Source organism: Manduca sexta, chromosome 9 (assembly GCF_014839805.1).
Source record: "Manduca sexta isolate Smith_Timp_Sample1 chromosome 9, JHU_Msex_v1.0, whole genome shotgun sequence".
In the NCBI taxonomy this organism is placed as follows: Eukaryota; Metazoa; Arthropoda; class Insecta; order Lepidoptera; family Sphingidae; genus Manduca; species Manduca sexta.
The window spans coordinates 7627273-7637036 of record NC_051123.1 but is presented as its reverse complement, the minus strand read 5'-3'; the positions used below and the strand labels follow the sequence as shown (position 1 = coordinate 7637036).

Below are 9764 nucleotides of genomic sequence, written 5' to 3'. Positions count from 1 at the left end.
TCTTCCGGATAACGATCACCCTACACAAGATATTAAAAGCCGCCATAGTTGTCCACGTAGGTTTCGCGTTCAACATGTGTATATCCGGTTCAAAGGTCGGCATAACTGTGTCGGCTGGTGAGAGGTTATCATACCTCGTCAGTCGAACTTCTATCTACACCCAACTTTGTTTACCATCAGGTACACTAGGGTCATTTTTCGGTGACTGCATTCCTTCGTTTCCTCATTCTTTTCCATACATGTTGGTACGACACTGCAAAAACTGTGGCTTTTTGTGTATCGCTGTGATCATTCTGATATAGTCTGTTCTATTTATTCCATTCCATAATTATAAATACATACTAAAAAGTTACTGCCAATGAATAAGTAAGTAAAGCCGCCGTATGCCTCTACTGCTAAACGACATAACTGATTTGATGGAATTTTGTACTGTGTAAGTTTAAACCCTAAAAAAAGACGTAGGCTACATATTTAAATATTTGTCACTTGTATATGTTTTTCACTTGTTTTGTATCAAAAGGGGTATCTTAATAAAGATAAGTAATAGTCATTGTCTAGTGTCTACGAATCCCATACTGCAATACTTGATGAAAGTTGCGTTTCAGACTTTAAATAACGGGGATAATTTTTTTTCAATTTTGTAAATTATCCTGGCGGGGACATCCATGAATTAAAAAAAAAATATAAGATTTTGATGCAAGAAAGTCATTATGAAGATTATAATGTTTTTATTATAAGTAATATGTTATATTTAGAGATTTGTTCGCAGTAAAATGTTTTTCCTCGTCCGGTCATTATGAATGACAAAAAAATATTTCTGCGATGAATGTTTTTGTCTGTAAATATTTAAGATAAAATATGCGCGGCTACATTTTTTATTACTTTGTTCGGTAGATGATCTTAAAATTTGATTTTAACTAAGCATTTAAAGACATTTATATGTATGAAATGCATTAGCGAAGCTGCCTATTCATATCCTTTTGTGTAACTGTAGAGTTTCGCTCGAGCTTGATCATCCTCATGCAAAGGAAACTTTAGCGCAGTTCTACAACGAATCATTAACTATATATATGTATGGATAAATAATGTTGGTCAAGTAGAAAGTTAATTAATTTTATTTGTTATAATAAATACAATAATGCTTTTAGTTAATAAGTTGACGCGGCTTTGTCTGCCCGAAAGTCTTTTTTGGCTCCATACAAATTTTTTATTTACTCTTTGACGGTTAAATTTCGAAACCTCCTGCCTTCGTTATTCCTTGCATACAGCATAAAGATAACGTGAGTATAAAATTTCGGTATTCCGAATCCAAAGACCGGGCGTTAGTGAGGGACTGTAGTCAAGATTTTTCTGTTGGTCTATGTTAAAAAAATATTTTTTGAATTGTATACATTACTTAATCGAGAGATTTATGAGTATATTATGCAATTAATGCGGTGAGGCTATTGACTTCTAAATGTTAAGCATGCATGGAAAGTCCTGGCAACCGTCTTAGATGTGTTTCTAGAATTATTAACAAATGCATTTAATAACATCATTCGTATTCAGAAAAAATGAGACAATATAATATATGTAAATGGTTTTTATATTATAATTTTATACTTATTTGTTTTAGTATCACCAGGATACGTTGTTAATAATAGAAAACATGGTTTGTTTATAGAACTGAGTGATTTAATGTCTGAATAATAATAATTTTATTGTTTAGGTTTTACTAGCTGTGTCTGCGACTTTGCTCGCGTTTGTATGACAAAGTTTTTAAATCACAACACAACCACGCGACCTCTTAAACAGTAACCGTTATATTTCAGTAAATTTACATAAAACTGTAATGTATTATTAACGAAAACCTTACTCAAGAATTGTATTCTTGTGGTAGAATCCGTACAAAAATCTGTTCAGTAATTTTTGAGAAAATCGATCACATATAGACAGACAGCTTTTGGAGACTTTGTTTTATAATTTAGTTTTTATAATTGGCATATAAAGTTATATAAAACAATGTATGATTTTAATTTTAACAAACTTTGTATGGTTGTTTAATCACAACGATGGTAACCAACACAATACGCGGTTTTTTATGACTGGTAAGATTTAACTTTATTAATTTTATTTGTTACAATAATAATAATATAAAGATATTAGCCTTGTATAATATACGGTCCCACTGCTGGCCACGGGCCTCCTCTACTAGTGAGAGGGATCAAGCCTCAGTCTACTTCGCTGGCCTAGTGCGGGTTGGCAGACGTCACGTACCCTCAAAATTCTTATAGAGAATTTCTTAGGTATGCAAATTTTCCCACGATGTTTTCCTCAGCCGTTATAGCAAGCGACAGTTCACAAAGAATACTCACATAACTGTAGAAAAGTCAGCCGTGTTCTTGGGGTTGAACCTGCAGACATTCGTGTCGGCAGTTAGTTCTACTGCCAACTAGGCTATCGCCGCTAAATCAGATAATCATACAGAATCAGGGCCCAAATAACGGGTTACCTACTTAACTTCTATATGTTATGTATTAAAAAGAGCATTATTCACGCAATTACTTCCTCAAACAATTTTGGAATAGAAGAAATAGGATTTGTTGAGTGCTTAAGCGCGCGAATGTGTTTTGTACGTATGTCTTACGAACGTGTGTGTTTATATATTATGACTAGATTCTGTTCGAGGCTCCACTATATGTAGTGTTGAGTGAAAATGTAGCTTAGTGAAAGATTTAACAATATCTTTGCAGTAGTCTTAAAACTTAGGTCGATCAAATACGATGAGAAATAAGTCTTGTAGTTCTATTACCATAGATTTCCCAATACAGAACGGGAATACAACTATGTAAATGTCAATATAACAATAACATTTTTAAATGTCGCCTTCATATAGAAATAAAAAGATATCAGAGGGGATTGACTCTATGTAAATATACAGATATAGTATAAGTTTTTAACATTTTGACGCGGATATAAAAACGTGGACATTTAACTTTAGTAGTCATTAATATTACATAATGTTTTAAAATAAATGATCTGTAAATATAGCTGGTGATATTATTGCACATTTCAAAAAAAAGCTAATGATATTTTTGTCTTGTATATTTATTCAGTCTTAGAATTAGGTGTATGAACCGCCAACCAACTAAAGCCAAGCTTGTTTTATACACTCATTTTCAATTAAGTCATCTATGAAAACGAAATGAGTACCTAGTTCCGTTTATGTAACAATTTAACTAATTAGAAATTATGGCATCAAATTAAACTGCTTAGCGAAGCCCACCTACCATATTCAATATTTAAAAGCAAATACGCATCTTAGTTCCCGAAGGGGCGGGTAAGGTGCGACAAGTGCACCCACTTTTCACCAAGAGTGTTGCGTCTCATGATGTGACAGGGTCGAATCTATCGCCATACATATTTCAGAACCCGGACTGATATTGCGCAGAAAAACCCAGTACCGCTTTATTCGATATTAATTATAGAGTAATTCATTTCTGCTGAGATAGAAAAAAACCCATGACGATACATGACATACACAAAACATGAGCAATTTTTTCATCTTACACATTAACTTAAAGAAAAATTGTGTACCTACAACGTTCGCGAATTACTGTGATTAAACAACTCTTTTATGCTCCGACAAATAATAATTAATATCTAATAGGTATGAAACCCTTGCTCATAATTCAATGTGTTTTTGTTTCATACGTGTTGTGCTATTCAGATAATTAAATTGCTATTTGTTCTAATGTCGAATCTGCTACGAAAAAAAATGCGCAATCTTAGAAACGGTTAGTTTTGGTTGCGTAAACACAATATGCACATGCATATATATTATATGCATATCTTAACCAGGAATACGATTTAAAATTTTGAGCGTGTTTCAATGTAATGTAGAGCGGGAATTACTAGAAACACTGTAATATTTTTGATTAAAAATATTATTGATGCAGGAACTTGGGTGCGAGTGTCGTAATTTAAAGGTGAAATATTATACTGGATAAAATGTACGAAGACAAAAAAATTGATTTGTATAATATACCTAAGTTATAGACAATAAAAAATTTAAGGAAGTCTCATAAGTTCTGTCTAACGATTAATATAATAAATGGTATTAGGAAGGATAGTGTTTTTTATTTATCTGTTTGCTATTTCTATAAAAAATGAAAAACGAGTTTCTCTAGGACTTCAGTTGACGCGACGTTTCGTTAGTCGTATTTTAGTATAGGGCGGCTTGAATTTTAATTTAGTTCCTTACGTAAACCATAAAGGAATAATTATATATATAAAACAATATTAGTACAATCAGCAACATAAGTATAAGAACAACTCCAAAATTTCAAATCGCCTGTACATGTTAAGTTTAATGGAAATTTTTTTTTTCTTTATGTCAAGTAATGTTAATCCCTATTATTTCTGTGAGGAAAGAAAGAGTTGTTGATGAGAACACAAAAGTGTTATGGCGATTTTAAGTTCAAATGTTTTCAGCTTATCTGTCTAGCTGTACATTTCAGCTTTTTGACATGTGGTTGACTGTAGATGACTGAAAAAAAAAAGATTTTGTACGAACAAAATATGAAAACAGTTATGTCATTTAATGTAAACTGTAGCTTTCCGAGGAAATTGAACTGCGACAGTGGTTATTCCTGGCACCATATTTTAAGTTATGATTACAAATCGTAGTTCGTGATTTTCAATTTATTTTTGTGCTTTAATTCTGTAGAGGTCGGCAACCTTTTGGTAGGCAAGGGCCACAAGATGGCAGAATTAACTAAAGGCTTGCCATACGTATAACATTAAACCTAGCAACCCTGCTTTAGATGCGCTTACTTTTAATTTAATACATTTATTTTGATGTTTAAGCCTTATTAAAATACAATAACGGGCCACAAACAGAACCTTCGGGCCGCGTTTTGTCGACCACTGCTGTAAAGGGTTGACGAAAACCATCCTTAGGTTTATTTAGATATAATCTATTATTCATTAAAATCTCAAGGAGTTTATTTTGATATAACATTTAAGGATTTGTGCACATTAATTTAATTAAAATTACTGGATTACGAAGAACTAAAACATAACACTAAAAATAGGATAATTCTAATGTCGATGTTCCCGTGACGACTTATTACAAACCATTTCAAATTTTAGACAAACAAGGTCTAAGTACGTTTTTATTTCAAATGACAATAAACTAAGCCGCCAAACAGCAGTGTGTTGTCACTGTTGTGTTCCGGTTGAAGGACATTGTAGCCAGTGTAACTACTGGACATAATGAGACTTAACATCTTATGTCTCAGGATCGCGAGCGCAGTGGAATTCCAAACAATACTTTGTAATTCAAGGTATTGGATGGCATTTCTACTGTTTATGGGCGGTCGTATCATTTACCATTAGGCGAACGGCAAGCGTCTTGTCATTAAAAGTAATAAAAGAAAATACATACATACATGAGCTGTCGTACTAAAATAAAAATAAAATAAATAAATAAAAATACGCATCTTCAATTTGTTCACAAATTTGTACTCATATTGGTGAATCGAGCACAAATTTGTGCCACTTAACATGCTAACTATAATACTTATCGTTATGTATAAAAATGTAAAAAACTTTAAAAATAAAGACGATATAATTATACTTATCTTTAGTTTTGTTAGTGACGAAAATAGCCAAGGTCACTATTATAATACGTATGTACCTGTATACTTTAACATTTGTACGCACAAAATAAATGTTTAATGTAAAATACTAATGGCATATAAAATGTCAATTATATAAAGTAATTTTGTGTTAAAAACTGTTGTCATGTATGCGTTGTGAAAGTATCAATATCAAACGAAAAAAAAGTGCCTCGGTGGCGAAGTTGTATTACGGTACGACTGCAGTGCTGAGGTCTCGGGTTCGATTCCTGGGTCGGGCAAAGTGATAATGCGTTTTCTACTGAGTATCAGCCTGGAGTTTGGAATTTGTGCCCGATATGGCGATTGGCTCGCACCATTACATGTCATGACATACCATGGTATAGAATACAAAACGGCGGAAAGTGAGTGCATCAGTTGCGCCTCTGCCTACCTCTAACTTCCTTCCTGCTACTGCCTTCGTCGATGAACGGGCTATTCAACATTAAAATTATAATTTTTCACGTGGAACCACTAGTAACTGCCGTTTAAACAAACAAACTTTAAAGCTTTATATAATAGTACAGATTTTCTTCTTCTAATCATGCGGTAAGATTTCCTCTTGTGTAAAATATTGTATTGTCTGGGTTGTCAAAAATTTATTAATAGATATAGATTTTATTACATGCTTATTAAAGTCGCTCTTAAAAACGCTTATCAGTTGACAGACAATTGATTGGTGTGACTGTGACAGAATTGACATTAAGACATTCTAGAATAAACAATGACCTAACAACGAGGCAACGGTATACGTATTGCCCATAAATTATTATTTGTTTTATTTTTATTGTTCAGTATTTTTTTTAATCAAAACTGCAAATAAAAGGCTTATCATTAATCACATAAACTAGTCTTATTACAAATTGTAGTCTATTATAATTACTGTTAAGTGTACATTCAAATAAAAAATCGAGATGCTAGGAGTATTTTAGAAAATAAAAAGAATAGAAAAGGAAACCTCTGTGCCGCAAACGTTATTTTATGGCAGTAATGATCTTTTATCATCAAGGTGACCAGTTGAATATTTGTGTCCTCAGCGTGGGGTTAAACTTATCCTAGTAAAATACTGAGCCATAAATTACCAGACACCCAAGTTATTAAGTTTATCTTTTTTCTTCTTCTTTATTTTTTTTTTATTTATTATTTATGTTATTCTTTTTGTGTTGTATCTGTTTAAATTTTTCCTTCTTTCTATAACATATGGAATCGGCAGAATATACTTGGTTACAGCATGGATTTGCCTTTTTTCGTCTGTCTAATGTTAGCCTTACCTTTTCTGCTACATGTAATATGTCTAATAGGAGGTGTTGCTCGCGGCTTCCATTATGTAAAAAGCCTTTCTGTGGCGATTTACGCTGACGTCATACTGATTGGCACCATCAGTATGACGTCAGCGTCATCTTTATAACATAATCCTATAATTTTCCATGTGAGCAAACTATCGGGATAAAGAAATATATGTTAAGACATATATTTCTTAATCCATCCATCATCATCATCTCCATATCCTGGGTTAAGACCCAGGATATGGTCTATCCGTGTGCCTAATTTCGTCCAAATCCGTGTAGCTGTTGCGTTTGGTTGTAACAAACATTTAAACTTTAAAACATTTTCACAAACTTCCACATTTATGTTACTAGTTAGATTAGATTAAAATCATGGAAATATTTGCTAGTAATTATTTTAAGAAGTCTTGCGGAGGTGTACTGCGAGGGTTTTGGGCCTCTAATAATCCCTCTCAACATACGAATCGCAAAGCAAGCCGTAAGTTCAGGTTTGTTTTCAGTTTGAGTGTACCCCAGTCGAGCCGGCCCGTTTATGCTGTAAACAAATATGTCTATTATGAGGCGTTGCCACTTCAAGGAGGGGACTTCCGCAAGCTTGACTGGCGGTAGGTCTCTTATATGTGTGGGTCCGTCTGGGTAGGGACCACCACAATGTCTATTTCAGCCGCCAAGCAACAGTGTGTAGTCACTGTTGTGTTCCAGTTTGAAGGACATTGTAGCCAGTGTAACTACTAGACATAATGAGACTTAACATTTTATGTCAGGATGGCGAGCGCAGTGGAATACCAAACAATACTTTTTAATTCAAGGTGTTGGATGGTGTTTCTACTGTTTATGGGCGGTCGTATTGCTTACCATCAGTCGAACGACAAGCTCGTCTCGTCATTTAAAGCAGTAAAAAAAAAGAAATTTTATTGAGTAAGCAATCACGGCATGCTGCCTTCTGTAAATTCTGAAGCAGAACTTGCGGGAAGTCGTATGTGTATAGAATTATTGAAATATTATTGTCAGTGTAAACGCATCTGGAAGTTCAGGCGCTATATATTCCTGCAAGAACTGCCTAGTCTAAAATTAGTATTAACGTTACAGAAAAAGTTATTGCATGATTTTTCCATTCTGTTCCATCTGTTGTCTATTGATGATAATTCTTAATGCGTTAATAATAATGCGGTCAACCACCGACATTATGCCATTAATGAGACATCCAAATTCCAAACGGGCAAAACCAAACTTTTTGCCGTTTATTTTTGTAAATTGACGCAAATGAAACAAAAACCAACATTATTTCTATGCAGTCATTATGATGGTGGTTAATTATCCACGACGTTATATGGTTGGTTTGTAATTTTTCTACAGTTTTTGGGTACGGTATCAATATATTGAAAGAACATGAAACTAAATGCTTTGGTGTAGATTTATTTGAATGATAAAATTATATGAATGGTTTAAAATAAAATAAATAAAGGTAGGTAGGTAGGTGTTGATTGCGGTATATCACGCGTGAAAGACCTAACCTGGAGTTTTTGTGTGGCCACAGCAAAGCGACCCCACTGTATCTGATGGTTGGTGAAGTAAGGTCTATGGGCTCGGCCCTATCATATCATGGGACGGAATAAACCCGGCGGAAAGTCGATGCACTTGTTGCACTTGTCCTATCCCTTCTAGAACATAGACGTGATGTTTGTTTGTTTTTAAATATTAAGTAAGTGATATACTCGTATACACTAAACTTTTAAGGTTTATGGCGAGACGCGCACGTTTTAAATCCAGTGAAACTTTTATTTACAATCTAGCCCAATATATATAATCTAATAGTAGATGGCGTGCCTCGGTCGCGTTTTAGGCTCAGTTGGTACAAACTCAGTTCTATATATTCGTAGAAATCTAATGATTAGAGCACAACGTGGTTTGTTGCTCGAAACTATGTTTTGACATTATAATTATTTCTTATGTTTACGCGAATGTGAGACATTGAAATAAAATTGTAATTAATTTTATCGCGTTTTTATATTATAATTTTCTCGACGTTCCCAAGACTCAGAATACCGCGATAAAATCCGCAAAATAGTTTTGAAATTATACTTATAAAGTAAGGTTCATTTGGGTTAAAATAAAAATAATGTCTCCATTGGTCTCTGGTTCACATTTTTTTAACAGAACATCTAATACATTTAATCTAATCATAAAACGAAAATAAAAGATGGTCTGACATATTGCTTTACATTACTATATAACTTAAGCGGCGATAGCCTAGTTGGTTGGACGAATATCCGCAGGTTCAAATCCAAGGCCACACGCCTCTGACTTTTATCGCTTGCTTTAACGGTGAAGGAAAACATCGTGATGTAACCTGCATACCTGAAAAGTTCTCTGTAGGAATTTTGACGGTGTGTGAAGTCTACCAATCCGCTTTAGGCCAGCGTGGTGGACTAAGGCCTAATCCATCTCAGTAGTAGAGGAGACCCTTGTCCAGCAGTGGGACAGTATATAATACAGGGCTGATATTATACTATATAACTTGATGTCCTTAAAGTTATTTATCGTGTCTAGATTGCGATGGTGAGATGTCTACGAATGTCGTAACGTAGCCTTGGCTCTATTAATGCAATAAAACAACCCATGAGTAATATTGACTTTATTTTAGTTAATCTTATCGGCCGCTGGTTAGGTCAATGTGATTATTGTTCGTTTACTGAAAAGAGGTCAATGAAAAATGAAATATTAAAAATAATATTATTAGAATAAAATTACAAACAAAACGTACACACCTCACGCGTTTATCTTCAAAAGGGGAGGCAGAGTACAATAAGGGCGCCAA

General features: G+C 33.9%; 1 protein-coding gene across 1 annotated transcript in view; it reads left to right on the top strand.

Annotated features, from left to right (window-relative positions):
• The window catches only part of LOC115453721 (flotillin-2), a 357821-nt gene that overhangs the window by 106596 nt on the left and 241461 nt on the right, over nucleotides 1-9764 (top strand). The gene's annotated exons all lie outside the window — the stretch shown is intronic.